Consider the following 26,988-nt stretch of genomic DNA (forward strand, 5'->3'; position numbering starts at 1 on the left):
CCAGCAGGCCGAGGGCAGCTCTAGAAGACATGAAGTCAGGTCCTCAGGCCTCCTGGGAGCTACTGGAATGAGGAAGGCGTGGAGTAGCCAGCACTGAGTTCAAATGATAAAATTCCTAATGGAACATGAGTATGCATTTTGCCAAGATTTATTCTAATTTTGGAACTCAATTGGAAACTTCTGAACGTCATGTTCCATTTGGCTCTGGCAAAACCTAGCTCTGCATGGCTTTGTGTTTATTTTATCCTTCAAGATCAGAGCATAATTTACTTGTAGCTAGATTTTTGTGTTTAGCACAAACCTCCATTTAGATAGAAAAACAAGCTGATTTTTTTCTTCTGTGTCCCTAGGGGAGGGAAAAAAAGATGTACACAGTGGAGAAAGGTTCCACTGAAAAAGCATGCATATATAGAATATAGAAAATATATGCAAACAGAAGCAGCCAGAAGTGAAATATTTTATAAAGCCTAAAGTATGATGAGTCTTCATACTTGGCGTAAAACAGTAAAGATTAGATCCAGAAAATCTCAGGACTCTCCTACATTTAGGCAGGACAGCATCTTCCCTAGCACCTCCTCCTTGTGAAAATTTCTTACCATATTTAAACAAATATTTTGAGAGGAAATATTATAACTTCCTTTGGCACTGTGTCCTCGAACACTTCCAATGAGGATGTATCCCTGTCAGTACACATTCCCCATCTTCATCTCATTTTTCATTTATCCTCAAACAAATTTCTTGGTTTTTATTGGTATAAAACTGAATTTTTCTATAGCTAAAGTGTATTGGGGCCTAAAATAAAACAAAAATTGGAAAGAGTTGGAAAGAGTTGGGGGTAAGTTATATTAATCAAGACTCGTTCAGAAACTCAACATGAAATAAAACCCCCCAAAATGTGATATGTTGGTTCATGTAATAGTCTTCTTACCACCTCCAATGGAAAGGTCTCAGGGAAGGACTCCAATTGGCCCACCTGAATCACCTGCCCAAGTCTGGATCAATCACAGTCACCTGACCAGGTCACATAGCCAAGTGCCACATGGTTATAGAAAGTGGATTTATTTCCAGAAGAAAGAGGGAAAGAGGGATTGTAGATGATCGCTTAGGGAATATTATAAACTAGCAAATTTGAAAGAAGCAAAACAATGTTTTCACGGTGCCTTAGATCTAGTACATTAGGATTTTGGAGAAAGCATTATTTCTTATAGAAGATAATGGTGTCAACAGAAGAGGATGCCATCACAATTAGTGGTGCATTAGCATTGAGTACCTGTGAAATCTACTCTAAAATTCATAGTTACTTTCAATGGGGACATGTTATGGGCATCAGGAAGGCAATATAGCTTAAAGCCTGAGAGCATGAACTTTGGATTCTAACTGATTCAAGTTCAGATCCTCACAGGGTCAAGCTTTGGTATTTGGGCAACTTACTAACCCTCCTTAAGTAAAACTGGTATAATAATGGAATTTACCTCTTGGGTTATTGTGAGGATTAAATGAAATAATGCACATAAAGTGCTTGGTACAGTATCCAGCCCTTAGTTATAAAAATCACTAAATGTTTATGACAGTTACTATTCTCATTAGAAACTTCATAATTATTATTACTAACAAGAGTGCCCAGGAATTTGAAGGCTAGAGAGTTTTAGGATGGTTGATAGTGACAATGTTCCATTCTAACGTCTTTCTGAAATAAGAAACATCTCACTATGCAAACTCTCCATTGGTATCCAACCCTACCTTTGCCTTAAATCTGATTAAAATCTCCCTCTTTCGCCTTCCATAACTTCTCTCCTTACCTACTGAGGCATGAAACACTAATGTGCCATGGTAGAAAAAGCAAGAAAATGGTGCCCTTGATACTTGTTTTAACCTTTCCAAAGGAGACATCACAGGTAATTGAAGTCCAAGAAACTGCAATCTTAGGAAGTATCTGTGCTGTGAGCAACAAAAGAGAACTCCCTGGAGAGACATCAAAACAGTTGACCAACTTCTGGAACCAACTGGCAAAGTAATGAATAGCCCGACTAGACTATGTTGCAAAGGAAGGAATGGTGAGGCTCTCTAAGAAGAAGTGGAGTCTTCAAGTCTGCACTTCCACCTTCTCATGAACTCTGTTGTATCATACTTTTCATAAAGCTTTCCATTGAAGTCTCCAGAAAGGCAGACATCTCAACGGAGACTGGTTCCTTCACTTCCGCTGCAGCTGTAGTCTGTAGATTTAGAATAGAATTTTTTCAATCAAGGAAAAGAGTTTGAGACAGGAAAAATAAGTTGTTGCCCTTTAAGTTTGACTTCCACTCTCTAACGAATGTCTATGGTAGCAATTACTCAGGGTTTAAAGTTGTGTTTTTTAAAATAAAAAGTTTCATAATATTTTTTCTTTCTAGTTATGAAAGGCAGAGAGAATAACACCTTATATTTATATAGGACTGGTCCTTGGAAAGTAGTACAAATAATGTCATTCTCTCTCCCACCAGAATTCCTGGGGGAAGCAACATACTTTCCTCACACCACTTTTATAGGTTATACAGTCTGTCAGAAGCACTGTGGAGGCCAAAGCCTGGGTTTTCTTTGGATTTGAAATGCAGTATTAGGTTTCCTTTCTATTAGAAAAACAACATTTCTATGCAAAAATGGGTTTTTATGCATAGCGCTCAGGGTACTGGCCATGGGAAAGAGCTCAGTTAAAACTTCTTACTTTTCAGCACAAAAAAATCATCATTTTCCCATTTTCTTATAAATTTTTTATACCCATAACTTTAAAGATGGTACAGTACTCGAATGATATTAAAGTTACTTGCTCACGGTAACGGTAAGTTTTGCTCTGTGAAACTCTTATGTGTGTCCTGGATCACAATGTATTTTTGCCTGTGAGTCTGTCTTAAATATTTGAAAGGCACGTGTCTAGTCCAACATCACCTTATTTTCAGATGAGAAAAAAACTAAGGCTCAGAGAAGTTGCATGGTTTATGTAGAATCATACCACTAATTAGTGGCATTGAAGAGACAAAAAGGTTGTGGTTTTTAGCTGTTTTTGTTTTTATTTGGTGCTATGGCATTATTATAGTGCTGGACTGGTTGGAGTGGCAGTTGCTATGCCAAATAAGCCCCTACCTGTACATCAGTGGCTTAACCCAATAAACATTTATCTATTACTCTCGGGACAGTAAAATGTGGGTTTTCCTAGTCAGTAGGTGATTCTCCATACCGAGATTCAGAGACTTAGGCCTCTTTCTTTTTGTGGCTTCACCATCCCCGAGGGTAGTGGGTTTCAACTAGAAGTGATTTTGTCCCCTGGAAGACACCTGGCAATGCCTGGAGATATTTTTGACTACTGGGGGGAATACTACTGACATCCAGCGGGTAGAGGCCAGGAATGCTGCTAAACATCCTACAGTGCACAGGACAGTTCCTGTAGCATAGCATTTTCTGGCACAAAATGCCAATAGTGCCAAGGTTGAAAAATACTTCCCAAGGGACACATTATCTTCCGTACCCTGCCAGCTAAACAGGCAAGAGAAAGAATTGGTAAGATACAACTACTCTGTAAATGCCTTGACCTGGAAACATTAGACACATAATTTCCACCTAAATGTAAGAGGGGCAAGGAAATGAGTCCTGGTGGGCAGCTTCATCCAACAACTCTTCTTTGTTCATTTTTGATGAATAATTGTCAACTTGTCACAGGTGGCAATGGCAAGATTTAAAATGTACATTTGCTTGGCTATTCACAACATTGTTGAAGAATCAACAGGGGCCAATAAAGCCAATAATACATAAATCCAGCCCCTACCTTCACCTTGGGCTCCAGGTCTTCTGTTCAATGTCCTAATCAATGTATCGTTAGGTATCACAAACACAGCATAGCCAGATAGAACTCGATTCTCTTACTAAAATTCTCTCTCTCTCTCTCTCTCTCTCTCTCTCTCTCTCTCATCTTTCCTTTTTTCAGCAGTTGATGACACCTTCCTCCTCACTTTCCTATACCTTCATCCAATTGTTTAGCAAGTCTTCTCAGCTGTACCTCCAAGATATGTGCTTGCAAGTATTACTATAATGGAGAAGAACAAAACTTGACTCCATGTTGAATCTAGTCCTTTAGCTCTAACTCTGAGCTCTGTTGCCTGTGCTTAGTCATGCTCGCTCTGCACCTTTTATAAAAGAACGTTGCCTATAGCCTGAAGTATACAGGACAGCCCATTCTCAAGGCTCTGACCTTTAAAGGTATCACACTTTTCCATTCACATAGAGATTAAAAGTTGCAGAAGAAAGAAAAACATTTATCTCGTTGGAAGTTAATAGGGACATTGTGAACAGACCTACAGCTGCAAGAACAAAGGATCCCAGCACCAAGAAGTTTGCAACACCCAGCCTCACCTCCTCCCCTTTTAGTATAAAAAAAGCCTGAATTCTAACTTGGGGAAGATGGTTCTTTGGGACACTGGCTCACCATCTTCTCAGTCTGCTGGCTTTCCAAATAATGTCACCATTCCTTGCCCCCAACAACTCATCTCTTGATTTATTGGCCTATCGTGTCACAAGCAGTACAAGCTTGGACTTGGTAACATTACCGTGGGCCTGAACTACCACAGAAATCTTCTTTTAATTGGCCTCTCTGCTACTCCTCTTATCCCACTGCAGCCTGTGTACTCAAAGTGGTCTTGTTCAACTATGAAGAAAATAATTTCCGCACATCTGGTGCCAGCTCGCTCTCTTGGGTACCTTGAAGCATGCCCTAGCGAGGTCACATGAAACCCATTTACTCCCCCACCATTGTTCCTCTGGGGTCTGCAGGCCCCTTTCGCCACTCTCATAGTTCCCTGAGCCTGTTCCTGGCACTGGTTTGATGGCCTTTACATTTGCCATAGTCTATTTCTACATACCCTCTAGGTTCATAGGGTAGTATTGTGAAAGGGGAGTCTTTTTGTCTGAATGGATAGACTAATTTGTCCAAGTCCATAATCTTCACCATAGGGGACAAAGTTCATCAGCATCTAGGCCATTTCTCTCTAATCTCACCCCTGCCTTCCTCCGCCTCTTCACTGCAGACACACTGGTGTACGTTCTGTGCCTCTAATGTGCCAACTCCTTTTGGTCTCGGGGGCCTTCACGTTTGGTGTTCCCTTTCCCTTTGGAACCCTCTTCCCAGATGCTTGCCTGCTTGCCTCCTTCTCACCGTTCCAGTCCCAGGTGTCATCTCTTCAAAAGTGAGCAGCCTCCTGAAATTGCTGTTACCTCCCCCTCACCCACACTCCTCTCCAAACCCGTATCCCATCCTCTGTTCCGTTCTCTCCAGAGTACTTACTACTGCCGGACCTGTTAGATACTGTTCATTGGCTTACATACTGGTTTTCCCCCCACTAGAATGGAAGCCCCACGAGGTTGGGCAAGGGCTTTACCAGTCTTGTCCACCACTGTATCCCCAGTTCTAGAAGAGTACCTGGCATGTAGGAGCTATCAGTCCATAGTCTGCACACTATGAACCAGCGAATGAGCAGGAGGATACTGGGGACCTAGGAGACTAGGAGATGGAGACTGTCAGGTCTTGCTCCAGCTCTGACATAGATCTCGTTAGTTTCACAAGTGAGTCTCACAGATCACACTCCCTCCCCCATAAAACTGTTTTCTTATCCAGAAAAGGAGCTAACCTCAAAAGCCTTCTAGAAACACAGACAGGGAAATCCTCAGACTTTGCAGATTTCCCCCCAGGGCCAGCAGACCATTGCCATTGGTGGGTCAGCTCAGAAGCCTTTATGTACCCATAAGTGACCTCTGACATACTCTCCTTCCAGGCTACCCGGAGGATTGACACTGCTGGGGGAAAGTTGGAGGCCTAATGAGGAAAATTCTTTTATCATTATTATTTTTTTGTCCTTCCCTCCCAATTCCATTCCTAACCTCTGTTCCCTTTTTCTCTGGCATATTCAAGCTGTCTTCTCACCTTCACTAACAGCCAGGACTACTCTATCCTTTTGGAAAATGTTGTGGTCCAAAAGCCACATCCCCAGCCTAGAGCATCGCTGGAAGTTTCCTGGAGCATCCCAGGCTGGCCACCTGGCTGCTTCCCTGGACAGGTCCGGGTCAAGCTCAGATGCTGCTTGGCACAAACATGGCTGGAAGCAGCCCCACCTTTGATGTCCTCTTTCATCATTCTTCACTGTCTTTTCCAGATTAATTTCTCCATTTCTTCAATTAAAGCTATTTATTGAATACTGAACTGGGCTTTAAAATGGATACAAGCAAAGGCAGATTGTGTTGTTAATGAAGATTAAGCTATAGGGCTCAAGGTCACATGAGTTCTGTCAAATTTGCCAAAAGTAAAATAACTGAAATGAGTCAGGGCTCTTCTGTGGCTTCCCCTTCACCACACTCGCCCTTGTCGGGGTTGACTTGGAGTGGCCACAGCACTTGGGACTTCCACTGAGGTAAAGGTGAGTTGTAGACACATTTGGTTTAGGTTTAATGGGATATATTTATATGGTTCCATCATTGCCATGTATAATCGTTAAGGTATTGCTATTTATTGTGGGGTAGGAGTTTCTTCTAGAAATACTCCTAGAACCATTGTGCCAGTGCTCTGTCATTGCAATATGAGGGCACGTAGCCAGATGTCAGACTGTGATACAAATGTGTTGTGCAGAATCTCGCCTGTGAATACGTAGGAACTAGAAGATCACTGAGGTTTGAGATTATGGAGGCAGAAGCTAAGCTGGTCTGTGGCAATTCCTCCAACCATCACACATGTGAAATTGTAAGCAGAGATTCCAATTCTCATGGACGTCTGGTCAACAAGGAAGTCCTCGCAGTGCCTGTAGGGCACAAACTTCTAGTAGTACTATAAATAGCAAGTGTGTGCCTGTGTGAGTCGATTGTTTACACATTCCGACTATTTAGTTTAAAATTAAAAAAGAGTTTTGGATCAAACATGTTAAAGGAAAGACTGAATTATCCTTCTCTTTTTTTTCTATAAAACTGTTGTCATGTGAAGAGATGATCAGAGTATGTAGCCAAAAAAGTGTGGCGAATTATTGAGGTCTGTCAGGCAGTTAGTTAATAAAAACAGTGTGAGATTTTTCTGGATTTTTGTGAATGTTTGTGGTATTTCTCAGTACTTTAAAATTTGTTAATTTATTTGTAATTCCATCATAATTCTGAGTAAATACTCAATTTTCTTAAATGAGTCCCCACGGTTGCTAAGCTTCAGGCCCCAGAATATCAGGTCAGCTTCTAGGTACAGGTACGGGTGATGCGTTTCCGCTTATTCTGGAGCTTGCTGTAGACATTAAATGAGTCCAGTGTAGAAAAAAGGCAGGAACAGAGGTGAAGAAATGATTAGAACACATCTGACACTCCCTACAGCTACCAACCCCCCCACTCTCCTCATATCTCCTAAAAATAATCTCTAACAAATTAAGACTCTTGACAGCTATGCTGTTGAGGGAAATGAAGGGATGAGTTGTGATGGTGAGTTATAGATCCAGTTCCATAACTCTCCTTGCCCCTCTGACACCGTCACAAGAAGGAAAGTCAGCAAGCAGGACAGGTGTTATACATGACTTGACCACGGCGTCTTCCCAAGAAAAGTGCTGACAGGTCTGAAGAGGGGACCCCTTGATCTTCCTGGGTCCATCACTCCAAGGGCCGAGGACAGCAATTTGGGAGCTTGGGGACCCTGCGTGCAGTCATGATCTGGTGTGAGTGCATGTTCTCTCTAGAAACCCGCATCCTTCCTTCCTGCCCTGCTTAGACCACAGTGATTATTCAGCTGGTTTCCACCCATTGAGTGAACCTTTGACTTGGGGGGGGGGCAATTTACACCAGAATTTGAACTACAAATTGAGTACCATGCCCCACCTGTACCCTTCAGTCCTACCCAGAGCTGTTCATAAACGATTCATCAAAGGGAGTCAGCTCACCCACTGACCATCGACTGTGGTTACCATCCCATTAAACAAAACGAAGCACATCCGGGTTTTCTTACAAAAATTAACCAGAATGTAAAGGAATTCGATTCGGAAGAGTATGTGAGGCAGCCAGCAATTAATCATTTACTGCAGAGTGGGTGACCTTTCCATCCAAGGTAACACATATAATTAAACAGCCTCTTGCAGAGTGGGTGTTGAAACTGAGATTCTCTAGGCCTGACTCATGGCTGTTCCACCTGGTTCCTGGTCCCTCCCGACCTGGTGGGAAGAGCAGGTTGCTTCTCATAACAAATTCTGGGAAACCCCTGCCTCAGGCCTGCCTTGGAACGTGCTGCCGGTGTTTTCCTTTGCCATGTATTGTTTGTGTGCTGAGCCAGGGAAGCCTGCAAGCAGGTACTTGAACTGGGTGTAGGGATCAAACAGCACCCTTGACACAAGGGAGGGACAGAGGCCCGATCACAGAAAGTGGTGGTCTGCAGCTGCTCTCCGAAGCTGTCATTATGGTCGTGCTGGAGCCCCTGGAATCTTGTTTATTTCCTGTTTCAGACTTCCGGAGCTGGGGGACAGTACCACCCAGGACCATTATTAAGGGCAAAAACGTCACAGTGAGGTGGGCTAGCCTTTTGTTCTGTGTTTCATTTCGGCTGTGCCATCTTCAGTATTATACAGTCCATAGCAAGTTTGGCTTCCCAGATGACTTTCCATATGTAGAAACCTTCTGAGCCCCTGCCTTGGGGACCCCCTGCCCCTCCTTCACCCCATTCCTGGTCTTCCCCTGTGAAACCTGAGACTTGACAATGATCAAGTTAATGACTCGGCTTAATTCAGACCCAGTGTTTCTCTTAAGTCTAAAATCCTTTGACTCTGATGGGAGAGGAGAAGGAAGTGAAATTGGATAGTCTAAATAATTTGTAGTTGGAGCCGAGATTTATGAGGGGAATTCCTGCACAGAGCTTGGTTTTGAGTGTCTTTGGGCCCTGGGAGCCAAATCCTCCCCCTGACTGCACACATGTGTTTCTCATGGCTGTGTGGGCACCAGGAGGTGGAGCAGTCTCCACCCTCCCAGCGTGCAGGGAAGCAAAGCATAGAAGGACCCCAAGAGGCTGGGGGCCTTGCCTCTGGGAGCCAGAGGAGGGTGCAGGTGTTGGTGTACAAGTTAATCAGCACATGGCTCTTCAGGATGAAAAGAAAGACTTTGGTGGCAGGGGAGGAAGAAAAAAAAAACAGGAAGGAAAGAAGGAATTACAGATTCTGAGAAACACCCTCAGAGAGGTCAGGCCTGGGGAAATCTAGGGTGGGCCTCAGACCTTTGTATCCTCCTCCCTTTGCCAAAGAGGCAGCCTTTAGAGTGGGACCATTTTTGGAACCACAAGTAAGAATCAGATTCTACTTGGGTCCAGCTCTGTTAAAATCAATTCTGAGAAGTTCAAAGACTGGAGCAGGAGAAAACTGAAATTGTAACCTTCTTTCACACACACACACACACACACACACACACACACACACACACACACACACACTGAAACTGGTTTTTGAAGACATAGGGCAAACTGAATTCACAGAACACACCAGTAACTAGCTGCCACATAGTAGATGCTATAGAAGTGCTATTTGATTCCCTGCTTTAGCTATAAACAATTATTATTATTATATCTTGACTTTGCCTTCAAAGAGCTGATTTGAACATTAATAAGTAGGTAAGAAAATCACAGTCGTATTCTTGCTTTTATCGGTCAGCACACCTACAAGCTTTGAGTTCGCAAAGCAATGAGCTGAAGGTGAACATGTACCTGAGCTTAGACCCCGGGCGCAGCTGCAGACAGGGCAGTGGGAGCCACACCGAAGACAGGAATATTGCTCTTATCTGAGGATTGCTGTTTGCCTGATTCCCCAACAGAGGGGAAAGAGCCTGAGAGATCGGAGGCCCAGTTCTGAACCACTTGCCTGTGAATTACCTAGCTGTGAAAATTGCTGAGTACCTCCAAGCCACCATTTCCTCTCTTACAAATGGGTATGATTAAGCCACCTCCCGAGGAGAAGGAGAAGACTAAGTGACTCTGTACTCCTCAGCTGGCTTCTGCTTCTCACAGTGTTAGAAGGACTCTGTTAACTGGAGTTTCAAAAGGGGCAAAAGAGATTTAGGAAAGAAAGACAAAATCCACACCATGGAATGACATCCAACCAGTCTATTCACAGTTAATCGAGCACAAATGAACACATAAATAATCAGTTACAATTACTATTCACACCTAACCAGGAAGTCAATGGTTCTGGTGGTCTCTTTGAACACATCTCAGTAAGGGATCTCAGAAGAACTTTATCCAGGTGGCCCTAACCCGAAGAAATACAAGCCCTGGTTCTTTTTCTGCCCTAGTCCTTTTAAGACCCTCTTCCAGCTTCATCGCTTGGCTAGTTGTGGTCTCAGGACCTTCCCCATGTGTCCCATCAGTATCCAGCCCCTGCTGATCTGCCTGGAACCATCCTTCCCATCTAAGACAAGTTTCCAGATGTAGCCAATTCTTAATGCTTTTGGTTCAGAGTTTAAGAATAATCACCTTTATCTGTATCACCATTGCTTATCCAGAATCCATTTTCTGTCAGTAAAATGAGAATAATCTTACAGGGTTGTTAAAAAAAATAATTATTTGTCTTCAGTTAGCACAATTCTTGCCACCTATGTAGTAAAAATATTTTTAATGTAAGTTCTCATCACCACCACCATCATCATCATCATCTTTACAATCCAATCATGCTACTCAAAATTGGCTCCCAGAAGATGCCCTTCAGAATCACCTCCAGCAGTTTCTTTGTACATCAGAAGATGGTTTTATGAATCACCCTGACTTTTGGCAGGGAGAAGACAACTCTCAAATAGAGGTTTACAAACAAAACAAAACAAAAAACTAATTCCCTGATGATGCAAGTCATTTACTTTACAACTACTTCCTCAGTCCCACTTGAAACCTATCCAAGAGTAGTTTTGATGTTTAATTATTCAGTGCCACTCAGATAGGAGCTTTTAGGGAGTTAATTTACTTCCAAGGGGCCAGCCTGGCATCTTTATTCTACATTCACGATGAAACCAACATAATCTCATTTTAACACGTTAACATTCTGTGTGTCTTTGGAACTACCTATATGCTACGTTTAGGCAGCACAGAGAGGCCCAGGTTCAGTTTGTCCTCTGAAATGGAAACTGGAAGAAGTCAACAGACCTTCTGTGGATTCGGCATCCTCAGTGTTGGTTTGTAAATAAGCTACTGCTGGGACCATGATGTTTAGGGTCGAATCCCAGAACTGAATGTAACAATGTAAAGAAAGGGACAACCCCCTTGGTGGTCATGTAACTGGCCTGGCATGAGGCGATGGGGGTGACTCCATGCATGGGACAGAGGCCCCGTGCTCAGAAGACAGGGCACCCCATCCACCAGGAATAAGTGCATTAAGTGCAAAGACAGTGATTTCCCAGATTCTGCGTTAATCTGCTTGCCATCTCCCTTGAGATTTTGCAGTTAGCTTTGTTTTGATTCTGTGCTCACTGAGAAACCTTCTGATTCTGACTTCAGTCACCTCAGGTACCTTAATACCCAAAGGGTGCCTTGGATCATGGATATAAATATTTCAGTTACTGGAATGGTAGTGCCTATCACTGTAGGGAAATAAATGTTTTGCTACATAGAAATCAATTATCCATGAGTTTGGCATGATTCAGCCCCCCCAGTGAACTCCAAGGTAGACTTGAAAAACAGTGGTTGTGTATCAGAAAGCCGAGAACCAAACTCTCGATGTTTTCTCAAATTCTGTTGTACCTCAGTTTCCTCATCTGTAAAGCAGGAGAAAATAATAGTACTTGCTTTGTATGGTTGCTGTGAGGGTTCATGAGGTAATAGATGTAAATTATTTATATGTATGTATGTATATGAAATGATTTAACATGCGGAAGTACTTAGAATGGTTCCTCTTATTCATGGTGTCCCCGGGAGGCTCTCCTCGCTCAGAGTACCCTGTGAGAAGCAGCCAGCTGCAGTCTCTCTTACTTCTCTCATGGACTTTCTTACTTGACCCTGAAAGTACTTACCTCTTCCAGTCACTACCCTCGGAAAACTGGAGACTTCAAATTAAAGGTACCCAGGCCCTGTGGGTGTGTGACCTGTGTAATTGTATAGAGCCTCTGCTTGGTTCAAGGCTTTGCTGAAGTTCTCAGTCATTTTTCAAAAAGAGGCTCCATGTTTTTATTTTGCACTGGGCCCCCAAAATTATGTAACGATCTTAGCTCCTTGTGACCAAGGACTAGCCAAGTGGTGTTGGGTGAGCCATTTCCTTTCCATGGATCCCTGTCCTTGTTCTATGCATGTTATGGAGACAGGGGTGAGCAGGTGGGATGAATACAGCCACAGAGCCAGCCTGGCCAACGAGCAGAGCGGAGGCTCCTCGAGTGTGTAGCGATGTGTCCGGGCTACAGGCAGTGAGTCCTCACGCAAGGGTCTCAGTAGACTCAAGGAAAACTGAAAGACACTCTTTCAGTTTCAGGTATGCCTCCCTCCTCTGCAACCACCCCCCCTCCCCAAAGAATAACAAATGCACTTAATAAGTCATCGTGAGATGATTTGAGTTACTCAAAGAGACAAAGAATTCAGCCTGGCTTTCAGCACAGGGAGTGCCCCCAGAGCAGCTGACCACCTCTGGGAAAGTGGGAGCATGGTCATTTTGCCTGGGGCCTCCCAGGGGAGAAGGGGGAAGGGAGTGACTTCTTCAGACAGGCAGCTGAAGCCAGGCAGCTCCACAGGTGATATCGTGTCCACCACAGGAAGCCCAGTGATGCCCCCCAGTGAACCAGGAACATCCCAAGAAGATACTCCCAGAATCTGCCTACTTGGGTAGGATTTCCAGGAAATTCAGTAATGGGAGTTAGACACAGTGTTTTAAGGAAGCTATTGGAAATTGTCCCTCCTTTGAGTTTCTAAGATGGAGTGGTCCAAGGAAAAATGGATCCTGCAAATAGTCCCACTTTCTCATATGTGTGGACTCTGTTCATGCAGTGACCCTGACTTTGACACTGGAAGACAGGACTTGGTAGCCATGAAATAACTTCTCCACTCCCAGGTTAGTTCCTGTCATCTTCTGGTTTCCCATCCGTGGCCCTGAAGGACCGTGTAATTTACCAACAGTTACCAGCCGCACAGATGAGTGGACAAGCTTTCTGAACTGCTGCCTCAAATCCCCTTGCAGAGAACCCCATCTAAATGCCCCCATGCTCAGTAATTTCTTTGAACACTGTGGTTCACTCTGTTCTGATTTCAGAATCTAGAAATGCAGCACAAGACATTTCTAAGCTGGGAATCTGCCATCCTGGGACAGGAGAGCAGCAGCAGCCCCAGAGAGGGGAAGAAAGTTTCAAGACAGCACAGAAAACAATGGCTGGAAAAATGTTTGTTTATTGCCAGCTCGCCCCACAGCCACTTACATAAGCGCTCGTGCTGAGACAGGCTGTCCCGCCCAGACTCAGGATCAAGAGTTATGCTTCTTGGGATGATGACAGGAACAATGTGGGAACCACAGGGCTACGGCCTGTGACGCAGTCCAGGAAGGAAACCGAGTGGTACGTGGCGATTAGTCTGCTCACAATGCCGGGATGGCTTCCTGCGGTGTTTTCAAGCTTGCGGGTGGTGGCACAGTCTGCAGGAGGGGAAAGGCTCTGTGAGCAAGATACGGCCAAAGAATGGTTCCTCGTTTTCCCATGTTGGAGGTAAAACAATGCACAGAACAGTGTGTGAGCTGAAGGGCAGAGTCAAAAGTTCAGGTATCTCCTGACCTTTCAGATCCATCTGGACTTTCTGAAAGCTCCATAAATAAACATTATTTCCAAATCTGGGAGCACTTAAGAAGTTTGGACACCGTTGTGTACATTTTGTTCAACTGTTTCCTGCAAAAAAAAAAATATATATATATATACACACACATATAATATATATAAAGCTCTTTCTTCATAAAACAAACATGAAAAAGTAACTCTGCCAGGGAAAAAAATGCAAAAGACTTAGACAAATTATGTTTAAGAGTCCAAAGGGACAAATTGCCCTCCCCCATGGTGATACTGAAAAGCAGATGTGATGGGCTGAGTTGCAGACCTGTAATCAAGCTGGTGAGGCAGCCATAAGGCAGACTAAACTCTTCCCAACAGCCTCCCTTGGAGGGAGACGCCACAGCCTTTTTGTATAGACAGTTCCACGCTTCAAATGAATATAAAAAAAAATTCCCCATATGTTTTAACTTAACTTCTAGTTTAAACACGGGTCTGTTCATCCTTGCTCCTTCCTTCCTTAACAGCCTTCGTGAGTAATTGTCCATTTACTCTGCTGTCTTGCTGTTCCTACCTGGATATGCATTTTTCTTCCACCAGACACACCTAACTCTTAGAGTCTGTTGTCACGAATAAGGTTTCTGCTTGGTGCTTTGAAATGACAAGTTGAAACTAGCACAGCCTTACATTCATAGGAGATATTCAGTCAGCATTTTGTTGGTGGAGTGATGTTTCTTTCTCCTTACTTTTCCTACTACTTTTCTTACTTTCCTCCCCTTCCCCTTGGGCTTAACAGTGAATCTACTGTGTCCTCTTTAAGTTTCTGATTTACACTGAACAAATAGCACTGTATCCACAAAGTAGAAAAACACTCACTTTGGGACCCTAAGGTTGGCCTGAATCTATGTGAGTTTGGGGCCATGATTTATTTTAACCAAGTTGAGATCCAAAAGGAGCACAGAGAGTAGGACCCTGTGAATCACCCATGGGTCCTGTCTCACTGGGCCTCCTACATAAGAACCTTTCTTTCTCACCTGCATGATTTTCCACCCTTTCTTTCTGCTGATTCTTCCCCAAACCATCATGGACAACTTGGACTCTGAGACTAATACTTACTGATCTTTAGTTTACTTTTCAGAGTCTGTAGAAAATAGGGAAACTGAGAAAGGTCCTAAGTTATTTAGGACTTAATGGGTTACAGATGGCAGAAACATATCTTGAGCACTATAAACCTAAAAAAGAAATTTATTTGTTCATGTAACAAAACCATAAAAAGAATGGTTGGATGGAGGGACCTGAAAACACCCTCAGAACACTCACTCTCTCTTCTTTTTGCTCCTGCGTGATGCCCTTTTCCCGGAGCAGCTCCACCACGAGGTGGAGACTTGGCCATGGGGGGGGGCAAAGCTCACCTCCACACAGCTCATGAGCTGAGCAGATGGGAGTTAACCCCTGTCCCCTAACAAAGGACTGGAAAACAGTCCCTGAGGGATGATGCTGATTGCCCCAGCCACAATGACTTAAGTATGTAAGATCTGTGATTGGCTCTCCTGGCTCATGTGTCCCATGTGACCAGGAGACAGGGTCTGTTACCAAAAGGGGTGGGGGAGGGGCGCTCAGGAGATCACACAGCAGTCACTACGGGATCTGAGGAAAAGAGAGCTCTGTGAAGCCAAGTCTGCTGGCAGATGACTTTACTGTCAGATCTTCCTCCCTATCTTCATAGACCTGTAAGTGAAGATGAAATGCTACATGTGGTCTAGGGGATCTCAGACCCCCCATGTGAAGACAGAACAGCAGTCAACCTCCCACGGTCCCGACAGAGAAGAGATCAGGAGGGATAGGTGGCCTGACTTTCCCACCAACATCAAGAATTAATTAGACATAAAATTTGTGAGTCACAGAAAATCATAGACTCAGAGAACTGGAGAATACCTAAAGGAATCTGGGTGATTTTCTATCTCTGGCCAGAAGTTCACAAAGCACAGTGATGATGGATGGTCAAAGGTCTTACAGAGGATCTTGCATTAAGTGTTGAGGTCAGACAAGGAACCCCTTAAGGCCCTTTATTTAGACTCTGAGAGACCAGGAGTCTGTGAGAACATCCCAACCTGAAATTAGTTGATTCCTTCCTTAAGTTGTCCCAGACATTCCCTCTCTTTCACTAGTCTTACTTACTGATTTTAATGACCAACAGGCCTTGAAGTTGGAGATTCCATATAGATGTCTTATGTAAATGCCCTCCTCTGGTAAATTAAACCCACATCCTTGAAGTCTGGAAATTCTCAGACCCTCAGAAACTAGATAGGTCTTCCCTTCACCCTCATCCTATTTTAGCCAGCATTTGGAAGGCTTGTTTTCTATAAATGTTGGCATTTTCCTTTCCTTTGTGTCTTGACCACATTAACCAGATCATGGCTCAGAAGAGAAGCCTGAGGTTGGATACAGAGATCTAGAATATCTTCAAACTATATTTCCCTGGTCACAGCGAATTAGAAAAATTAAGAAAGCAAGAGAGAGAGTGGGTCTTTGTTCTCATTTCTCTACTTGCTTCCTGTGATAGACAGAATAAGGACCACCCCCCACACACAAAGATGTTCACCCCCTAATGCAGGGAACATGTGAATATGTTGTTACACAGCAACGAGGAATTAAGGTTGCTATTAAGCTGACCTTGAGATAGGAAGATGACCAGGGCCCACTGTAATCACAGAGGTCCTTAATAGTAGAAGAGGGAGGCCAGAGAGGAGGTGGGAGTGATGCAAGTCAAGAAGCACTCAACACACCATTCCTGGCTTGGAAGATGGAGGAAGGGGGCCATGATCTGTAGAATGCAGGCTGCCTCTAAAAACTGGAAAAGGCAAGAAAACAGATTCTCCTTTGGAGCCTCCAAAAAGAAATGAAGTCCTGCAAACACTTGGATTTTAGCCCCATTAGACCCATGTCAGACTTCTGACCCACATAACTATTAAGACAATAAATTTGTGTTGTCTAAGCCACTAAATTTGTGGTTATTTCTTACAGTCATAATAAGTAACTAATGCATTTCCTGTTTCTTTCATGTGTGTCCTGAAATAATAGGTTCTTTAGGATTCCAATTGCTGGACTGTATAGAGATAGGATAGTTCAGTGGACAAGGAAAACAGATTTGACTCCACTATGACTTCACCTTGTGGCTTTGGGTAAATAAGTTTCTCTGGTCCTCAGTTTCCACATCTGTAAGATGAGGTCATCGTATTAAGCAATTGCAAAAGCGTTTCTCCCTTTAAGTTCAGAGGTTCGGTATACTTGCCCTTTTCTTAATGATGCAAGATGCTCTGGGAGCATCTGCTAATACCTGAGCTGTCCCCACCCCCCTAACCACCTTCACTGCTCATAGCAGAGCTTTGGAAAGGGAGAGAAGGTCCATGTGGTCACAGCTCTTGGGGTCTTGTCCACAGTGTGTGAGGGCAGAAGAGGTCATAGCAGGCATGGCAGCTGCCCAGTCTGCAGTCTGCACTCAGGCAGAAAATACGCAGTACCAAGCAAGCACTGTGGGGGCTGCGGTGCTGGAATTCTCAAAGCCCAAATGGCCTCAGAAGCCCTCCTACAGGAAGGGAAACTTGTGTTAGCCTTGAAGGAAACATGGGCTGTGGATGAGGATATTCTATGCATCGGTAATGGCAAGAAGCAAGGCCCAGAGTGAGCAGAGCATGGCGGATGGACTAGGCTGATAAAGGGGAAGGTTTTACAGTGGGCACAGAGTCAGGAATGTTAAAGCCAGGCTGTGGGAGGGCCTTGAAAAATCCCAGGACTAGGACATGAAGACTGAATGACCTCCTAGAGGCCCTGCTGCACTTTGTGCACCACTGTGTGGACAAAGCTTAGCACAGTGTCAGGCACATTATAGGGACACAACACTTAGGTGCTCAATATGTGTTGAATGAATGAATGAATGAAGTATCAATATTTTTTGAGCAAGACAGTGACATCACTCAAAGTGAATTTAAGGACGATAAGTAGGACCTCACTATGCAAAATGGGTTGGAGGAGGCAGAGATGGAATGCCTGGATACCAGCTGAGAGTCTGTCAAACTGATTCAAACATAGGGCTGAGCTGGGATGCTGGGCAGTGTGAACGGAAAGGAAGAGCCCACGGCCATTCGGATTTTCCCTAAACCGTTCCAGCTGAGAGGATGTCATTTTCATTCACGCACATCTCCAAGGAAGGAGACCCACCATCTCATGAATAAGAACAATGCGACAGCCCAGACCGGCCACCGCCCACTGCACAGAATCCTCAGGCAGCAATTTAAACACAACTAACCCAAATCATATTTCCAGTGGAAATGACCACTAATCTCTGCACAATTATTCTCCCTGTAATCAGAGCTGGTTCTTAGTTCACCCTTGCCTTCCCTAGACTCAACAACTCTAATTCCCCTAACTGCTTTCAGAGGTCCATTCACCAAGTCTTCTAATTATTTATATTTTCCTCCTCTGATTCCTCTCCAATTTCCCTCTCCCTCAAGTCAGGTACCTGAATCAGAAGACCAGTTTTACTCACGTCTCCCTCATCTGACAGGCCTGCTTTTTCTCTAAGTAGTTGACAAAGAACATAGATCCACTCCAGGAGGGAGACCTGCCCTCATGGGAGTATCACGGTTAAGTTCCAAGTCCAGCCAGCCAAGGACTCAGACTGTCCTGCCTGGAGGGTTCCCCACAGAAATCAGCAAGAAGCCTACCTCCAGACAGTGTCTGGCCTCAGATCCCAGGGGAGCTCACCGTCCTCTTCCTCTTCATCCTCTCTAAGCTTCCCTATCTTTGTATCCGCCAAAGTCCACGCTGGCAGGGACAGAAGTGTAATTGACGGCCTTAAGGGATATCAAAGTGCTATTGAGCAAACCCGCAGCTCCACAGCCATGCAGGTGTTTCCTGCGGCAGGGAGGGAAAGAAGTGTCTTTAGAAAGCCCTAAATAACTCTAGGCACGGATGTCAACTTGACAAATGACGCTTAAGAAATAGCCCTGTTGTTCTCTGCTGTGTGATTCAGCCCAGGCGGTGCTGGGGTGGGGGGCGCGGCCCAGTCGTGAGTCCCATGTTGTCACTTGGGACCACTGTTTGGCTCGCCTCTCAGGAGGGATAGGAAGGCACTTGTATGGTTCTCTTGGCCTCGGTCACTTGACCTTGTTTCCGGTGGTTTTATTTAGTGAATCCCGGATTTATGCGGATTTGGCTGGTAGGCATTCAGTAGAGGATGGCAACTGTGGGGAGACTCTCTCACTGAACTTCCAGACATCTCACAGCCTTTGATGTTAGGACCCAGCACTTCTTGTAATCAGGGCAACAAAGACTACAGGTTCCTAGGGACAAGACCCCCTTTCGTCTCTGTATCCTCAGATCCTCAAAGAACTAGCTTAAGTGCTCATCAAGTGTTGAATGGGTAAGTGAAAGATCCTAAGACCAAGAGTCATGATAGCTAGATTCTGGTCTTGACTCTTAAGATTATGTAGCTGGGACCTTGGCCGGGTGCTCAAGGTCTCTGGACCTCCAGATCCTCATCTGTGAAATGAGAAGGCAAGCTCTCAGTTCCCCTCAAACTCAGACCTGCTGAGGCTGATGGGGGCTTGTACTCAGCTCAGTGGAAATGCAAGGCACCAACAATTGTTTTGCACACCCAGCAGTAAGAGTAAATAACAGCATGTTGAAAACCTAGGTAAAATGTGCATAGTAATGTCAACTAGTAAGTAGACCCGGAGGGCCTCTCCAACAGCACTAGATACAGGTATTGTGGCCAGCAAGTGGGCTGGCAGGCAGCCTTGGGCCCCTGCCCAACAAAACACAGCACGATCAGCCTCGCTGAGCTTACTGGGTGCTCTTCACTGAGGTGTCCCAGCTGCCAGACTATGACATATACATCAATTCTTTGGCTTATGCTGTTTCTCGTGACACAGCACAGCAAATCCATTGTCCGGGGAAAGACATCCCACCAGCAGAGGCACTTTTATGTGTATGAATTGTGCAGAGGAGCCTACACAAGGTGGGGTGGGTCATTTGTAATGAGATCCTGTGTATGCCTTAAGGAGACTGGCCAATGAGTCCCGACACAGAACTCATTTCTCAAAGCAGTCATTATCTGATTAATTTCCTGGGGCCAGTAGATGTGTTCTGGGTTTTAATACCCTTGGTTTCCATCAATGGCAGCTTTGTTAGTATTAACAGAAAGCAAGACAAATTCATTTAAAATCAAGGACTTGTAGATGCCTGAATATGCTCTCTTCTCTGAGTTGAAAGTGAATATAAACCTTGAGACTGAGGAGTTGAGTGAAATTGAAGTATTTATGGAAAGGCATTTTTAGCAACGGGAATTAAAGGTCACAAAAGTTTTCAGAAGTTTTAACAACCCCAGAGTCCCCTCTGGGAATCATTTTCAATGCCCCAGACCATGGAGATGCTTAGTGCTGATAGGAGTCAGTTAGGATTCTGGCTTCCCCCTCATTTGCCCTTCTTTTATGTAAAGCATCTAGTTACTCTACACCTTGGCTTGGCTTGGCTTAGGCAGGGGCTGTGGTCTCCCTGTGTCCCCTCAAAATTCAGGTTGAAGTCGTAACCCCCAAGGATGATGGTATTAGGAAGGGGGGACTTTGGGAGGTGCTTAGGTCACGAGGGTGGAGACCTCACGAGTGGGATTTGTGTTCTTATAAAAGAGACCCCACAGCACTCCCGCACCCCATCCACCTTGTGAGGAGGCAACAAGAAGTCTGGGGCCTGGAAGAGAGCCCTCCCAGAGCCTGCCCATGCTGGCACCCTGACCTCAGACCACCAGCTTCCAGAGCCGTAAGCAGTAAATGCTTGTTGTTTATAAGCCACCCAGTCTGTGGCATTTTGTCATGGCCACCCAGACAGCAGGTCCGACAGGAAGGGGCTCTCTTTCAGCTGGGGATCTTTGCTAGAGTCTGGTATCCTCTCAGGGATGGACAGACCTTCCCACTGCAGAACTGAGACAAATAAAAGGAAAAACAAATGCTCTTACACTGAGATATCAACACCTGCACACTTGCACGCACACACACACACACACAGGAGTTTGTCTGTCAGTTATTATCTGATGAGCCTGCTTAAGTTAATTAACCTTTCTGAGCCTTGGCTTTCTTGTTTATGAAATGAGAAAAATAAAAGGTCCAAATCATAGTGTTGTTGCAAGGATGAACAGAAGTAGTATTTATAAAGCACTTAGCATAATGCCCAGAATATTCTAAGCGCTCAATAATTGATAGATAATAGTAATACTAGTACTAATAAAGAAAGACCTCCTCTCTCCTGACAAAGAAACTTCAGCCCCTCAACGGTCTGCAGAAAGTCAGAGGTGATCCCTTTTGAGGTTTTCCATAGGGTTCACTATGAGGCCGAAGAACGATGTAAGTTACAGGCCAGCCATACCTATTGTCACAAATAAGAATTATTGGAAGAGAAACCACCTGCAGCTGTCTACGTCTGAGGGGGCTTGCCTCCTCATTTTATAGATGAGGACATGGGGGCTCAGAGACCTGGAGCCCCTGGCCTAGGTTTCTAAAACCCCAAGCTATCATGACTCTTGGACTTGGGATCTTCTCACTTACCCATTCAACATTTGGAAAACATTTAAATCAGCCAGTTCTTTGAGGAACTGGGCAAGGAGGAGGAAAGGAGCCTCTGCCCTCTTTGCTGCTGCATTTGCACGAAGTGTGGGGAGCTGACACCAATGCGAGAGCGACCTCCATATGCTTCGAGAAAGCGTCCCCATCTTCCGCTGAATGCAGTTCAAATCAAATCAGCACAAATCTGGAGAAGCAACCGGCAACGTGCCCACGGCTGAACCAGGGCATCCACGCTGAGAGCTCGGCCTCGGGCCTTCAATCCTTCTGAGTCCCCCTCTGTCTCTCTGATTAAAACCCAAAGTTTTACTGGGCAAACAGTCTTAATTAGCAAGTGGACCAATAGTGTCATAACCTTAAAAAAGAGCCACTATTTCTCAAACATCCTCTCACTCATACTTCTGGGCAGTGAAACAAGAGAGACTTCAACGTTTGCTACTCTGGAACTTACAGTGTAAAATCAGTTTACTAAAACAAAGCCCCACCATGCAAACCCAGTGTTCGAAGTCTCTCTAGAGGTGTGAATTTTCATGCCTGGAGCTTCAGAAGGTACAAATGTCCTGCTAAACATGAGATCTGCAGTTTAAGGGTCTCCCTGGGCACAGGGATCTTTGTTGGGTTTGTTCACTGCTGCACTTCCAGTGCCCAGAATAATACTCAGACTTCATAGCCAATGAATAGTTACTGAACAAATTTATTGAAGGAATAAGTATTTGTTGAATGAGTTTGGGTGAGTTACTTGCCTCCTCTGTGCCTAGATTCTTCATCTTGAAAAGGATATAGAATTGCTGTGAGAATTATTGGTTTAATCATGTTAATCTCCTGAAAACAGGGCTGATTAATGTTAAATATTTTTCAGCAACAGGCCTTCCCATCAATGGTACTTTTCCTGTGTTCTCACAAAGGGTTGGCAGATATTCAGCAATTTAACAGACTTATCTTAAAATTATTTCAGTCCACTGATCCTATAAGAAAAGTTCTAAAAGGATTTGGGGTTGTTGGTGCCTGTTTTTTGTTTGGCTTGATTTGTTTTGTTAAAAGGTCCTGTGTGCACAAGGCGCTTGGTTTTATTCCCATTATTTTATATGAAGTGTGATTTTTTTGTGTGTTCAGACTCAGCTGTGAAAAGAGTGAAGTTACATTTGGACATTTTTCTTGGGTTGATCCCCTTCCAACAAAACTAGGACACGCCACCTCCTAGACAGTGATGATTCCCTAGAAGCAAGTTCTTCGTAGAAGGAAGGCCTCAGAGAACTTCCCAGATGATGAGCTGACCATGCCAATTTCCTGAGGTCGTAGATCAGGCCTCTCACCTAGACCCCTCCAAAAACTTCAGCTCAAACAAAAATAAAGTAAATACGGTTTGACTTTAATCAAAGAAAAAAAAACAGGTAAACAAGCAAAACATCTAGCAAAATGTGTGAATACCTTGTGATTAAGATATTGGAGCAACTCGTAGGCATAAATTCATCAAGTCTTACAAAATAAGGGTAAAGGCAAGTGGCATCACATTTATCTTATCAATGAGAAGAATAGAAAAAGTAATTGAAAACCAGAAATGGAATCCAGATCCTGGCCCTTGGATCCCTGTCTTGGGTAACAGCACGCCCACATGAAGTTTTCTATAAAAACCCAATATATTGAGAAAACAGTCATCCCCATATCCTACTGCTGAATATTGATCTGTCTTGAGACATTCTATTAGTAATAATAAATATTTGCACACGGAGACGTTCAGCAGAAAATTTGGATTTTGGAGTCTAAAAGACTTAAATTTAAATACCAGTAATGTGATCTTGAACAAATTACTTTTTGAATCTGAACATCGATTTTGTCCTTTGTAAAATGGGGTCAAGGATGACAACCCAGCAGTGTTGTTATAAAAATTATAGATGATATCTGTACACTTCCAGCAGATTGCTTGTTTATAAACTGTGCTTAATAAAGGATGATGATGATGACACAGAGATGATGATGATGACGATCTTCTCTATTCAGAAAACACATTCTCAAGCTCAGCAGACACATTGCCTTTCCCTGGGGAATGTCAGCACTTAAGAAAATTTGAGGTGCTAAGATTTTACAGCTTATCAGATTGGCTTTTCGATGGGGACCAATTTCTAGAAGTTAAATTGACCATAACTTTAAATGGTCCAAAGTGAAGATTCCCTTCTAACACAGGGCTTTTCTTTCCCACCAACTGAAGACCACACACACACACACACGCACACGTGCGCGCGCACGCACACACACACACACACAAGCTTACCCCAGCAATTCATTTCTCACTTTGGTTTGGGATGGAGCCAGTTGGTAAAAGGGTTCAGAGCATGTTTATTGCCTCTTTGTTTTCAAGCATTTTCTAGGGCTTCCTGGCAGCTCTTGGGTCTGCAGCAAGCAGCGAAGCCCTCCGGGGTTGCAAAACCCAGACACATCCTGGACTCTGACCATTGCCTAGGGCTAACGCAGAGCCGTTAGAAGACTCTTCCCTCCCACCCCAAACTCCTGCCCAGATCTCTGAGCAAACACAGGGCAGGAGCCACGCATTTGGCCCCCTGGGGCTTGTTCTTACTGATGTTGTTTTGGAGACAGCTGTGCTGCCTCTTGCCAGGCCCCACACAGGACCTTTCCCCTTGATACTGACTGTGGAAGACTCTGGAGCCTCTGTTGCCTGGCCTCCAACAAGCACTTTTTTGGAGGAATGCGCTCACTTGCCTTTGAATGTGTGCGTGTGCATGCACACGTGTGAACAAAACCCATTGTATTTGGTCTTCAATAATGATGTGTCTGATTGTGGACACTGCAGATGTCCTGGTTCCAAGAGGCCCATGGCTACCTTTCCAAACAGATGACCTGAACACTCAGCACAAGGCCCCAGGCCTCATCCACTTAGAAGTCTTATCCTGGAAGTGAAAAGAAAAAATGTTCAGCCCAAGCTGAGCCAATCCCTTCCCAGCCCTCTCCGCCTCCTGCCATCGCTGAACCCTTAAATGCGTGCTGTGGCAGCTACATTGAAAGGAGATAAATACAACTCCGTAGTCAAGAGAACCACCTTTTGTCTTCAGCCGACAAGGTCCAAACCTGGCTTTGCCATCTTGGGGAGCTCTGTGACCTTGAGCCACATGGCTACTCTCTCTTTGTCCCAGTTTCCTCAAGTATAAAGCAAGGGTATTGACACCTATTTTGAAGCACTGATGTGAAAATTAAATGAGATAGTGAGTGGAAAGGGCCTGACCCACATTGATAGTGACGCATAGAATCTGAACATAAAATGCTGGCACTGCGCCCCTTCCCCGCACACTTGGTGCCTTCAGGTTTGTCTCAGCAAACTCCCAGCAGCTCCATCGGGGGCCAGGCATAACCAGAGTGAATTAATACGGGTTTCTGTGGGAGCTGTTACACCTCGAGTACATTTCCAGCTCTGAGAATGGTGAGATGGATCCAATCATTAATCAGTTAAAAATTGTATCTTCAGTGTCAGGCATCATTAAGGTGTTAGATCTTCAGAAATGAAAAGATCCAGGTCGCTGTCCTCCAGATATACACACAGGACAGAGAGAGATGGAGGTTCCTGTTCAGGAGTTGACACATTCAAGGTGATTGGATTTGGGCAGATAAAGTGGCTGAGGCATTTGTGAAGCTTTCCTAGAAGGGCGACAGCAGAGAAGGGGCTTGAAGAATGAATAGAGACTTACTCAGAGGAGAAAATGAGGAAGGGAATTCAAGACAGAGTGCATATGCAAAAGCACAAAAATAGCCAAGGAATGCCGTGTTTGGAGAAGTGTGACTAGTTGTCAGTGGCTGGAACACAGCGGGGAGGAATTCATCTGGCAAGATAGGACGTAGGTTAATCTATTCTGCTGCCGTGACAGTTAAGCTTAGACCACCTAGTGATACCCCAGTGAGGTGACCCACCTGGTGTGTCACCCATCCTCAGTGCCCTCCTCAGCCCCAGCCACAGAGGCAGGAAGACAGTCATGGGGACAATGGTCAAGTCTTAACTCGGTGTAGATGGTTCTCTCAGCCCTGGTTCTGCTGTGTAAACATTCTCTTTATGTTCAGTTTCTTCATCTATAAAATGAGATTGGGGTGTGGTGACTGTTCTTCCTTTTAGAAGAGCTTTATGCAAATCTCAGCCTCTCCTCACTCACTGATGAAAATAGCTGTGGGTATTGTTGGGAGAAAACGGCTGTTCAACCTGCCCTTCTAGGTCATGTAAAGCCACTTGGTAGAAATCATTTTGACTTTTCACACACGGTGATGAACATCTTGAATGAATTTTTCCCACTCTCTTATTGGCCCCACAGAATTTTTCCATGTCACCCTCTGTTCCCCCTGTAGGGTGATGAGCTCTCACATTTAAACGACTGCTTCCACTGCTGATTTCTCAAAAAGGGATCTCGCATCACAGTGCAAAGGGAGGCATGCTAGCACGAGTAAAAGCACTTAACTTCCTCCTGATGAAGGAAAAACGGATGTGGGGCATGAGGAGGTCCATGTTCCAGGTCTCGGTTGAGCCCCTGGGATGTGCCCTGCCAAGTGTGGATCCTTGGCTTTGTGCAGGAAAGAATTCAAGAGCGAGCCACAGTTGAGTAAAGGTAGATTTATTTAGAGAGATATATCAAAAGGGAAGAGAAAGGCCACGAGGTGTGGGGATTAGGTGCGCAGCTTAGAGTAAAAGTAGGTACACACTCCATAGACAGAGTGCAGGCTGTCTCCAAACGGAGAGGGAGAGAGAAAGGGCGTGTGGGGCAGTGTTGCCCATTTTTATGGGCTTTGGTAGTTTTGTATGCAAATAAGTGGAAGGACCAGTCTAACTAGCCTGGGGAAGGGGCTGGGATTCCCAGGAAGTTGGCCATTTCCCACTCTTTGACCTTCTGTGGCTAGCCTGGGGACTGTCATGGCGCCTGTGGGCATGTTATCCACCATCTACTATATTACAATAGGCGTATAATGAGCTCAAGATCTACTAGATGTTAAATCTCCCACCATCTTGAGCCTCAAGGCCTACAGCAGGTTGAATCTTTCACCATTTTGATGTTAACTGCTGTAGCATTCCTTGAATGGCTGTGGTCTGCCCCCTTCCTATCTCACTCCCAGCCATCATCCCTCATCCTTCTCTCCCCAACCCCACCAAAAAAAAAAAAAACTCCAAGATAGCAGCTGAAATCTATCAGAGCCTTAAGTGAAGAGCTGACAGAGCTATGATGTCATCTGACCCATCAACTAGAGTGGCCTGACACAGGTGGCATCTTTTTTCCATCCAGTTTCTATAGCTGTCAGCAGCGAAATTTGCTCAGTGCCCAATCTGATCTCGGCCCCTTCCGAAAACACAGCTTGACTTCCTGAAGCCGGTAGTAGCCCGGCAATGTTTCCTACGCAAACTGGCTGAAAATTGCCCTTCAGAGAGTCTTCAAGGCATTGAGAAATCCATGGAGTTGTAATGACAATTCTTCACACGAGGAAACTGAGCCACAGTAAGTACATTGGCATGTTCCAGGCCCACAAGACAGTCCCCAGCAGAAAAGAACGGTGTGTGACCTTGTTTATGGCCTGAGATCCTGGAGTTTCTTTCTCCAAGGGAACCTCAGAAATGCAGCACGTGTCTGCAAAGACCCCTGGTAAGTGGGTAGGTGGCAGGAAGAGA

General features: G+C 44.6%; 1 long non-coding RNA gene across 1 annotated transcript; it reads right to left on the reverse strand.

Moving 5' to 3' along the window:
* Positions 1 to 13,373: 13,373 nt before the first annotated feature.
* On the reverse strand, positions 13,374 to 18,639 carry LOC116157097 (uncharacterized). The gene is made up of 3 exons (XR_004141008.2): positions 18,453 to 18,639; positions 13,741 to 13,851; positions 13,374 to 13,604 (listed from the first exon to the last, which is right to left on the reverse strand). It is a non-coding gene; the product is annotated as an uncharacterized LOC116157097 (long non-coding RNA).
* Between the last annotated feature and the right edge of the window lie 8,349 nt (positions 18,640 to 26,988).

The sequence above is a fragment of the Camelus dromedarius genome, chromosome 13 (genome assembly GCF_036321535.1).
Source record: "Camelus dromedarius isolate mCamDro1 chromosome 13, mCamDro1.pat, whole genome shotgun sequence".
Taxonomy (NCBI): Eukaryota; Metazoa; Chordata; class Mammalia; order Artiodactyla; family Camelidae; genus Camelus; species Camelus dromedarius.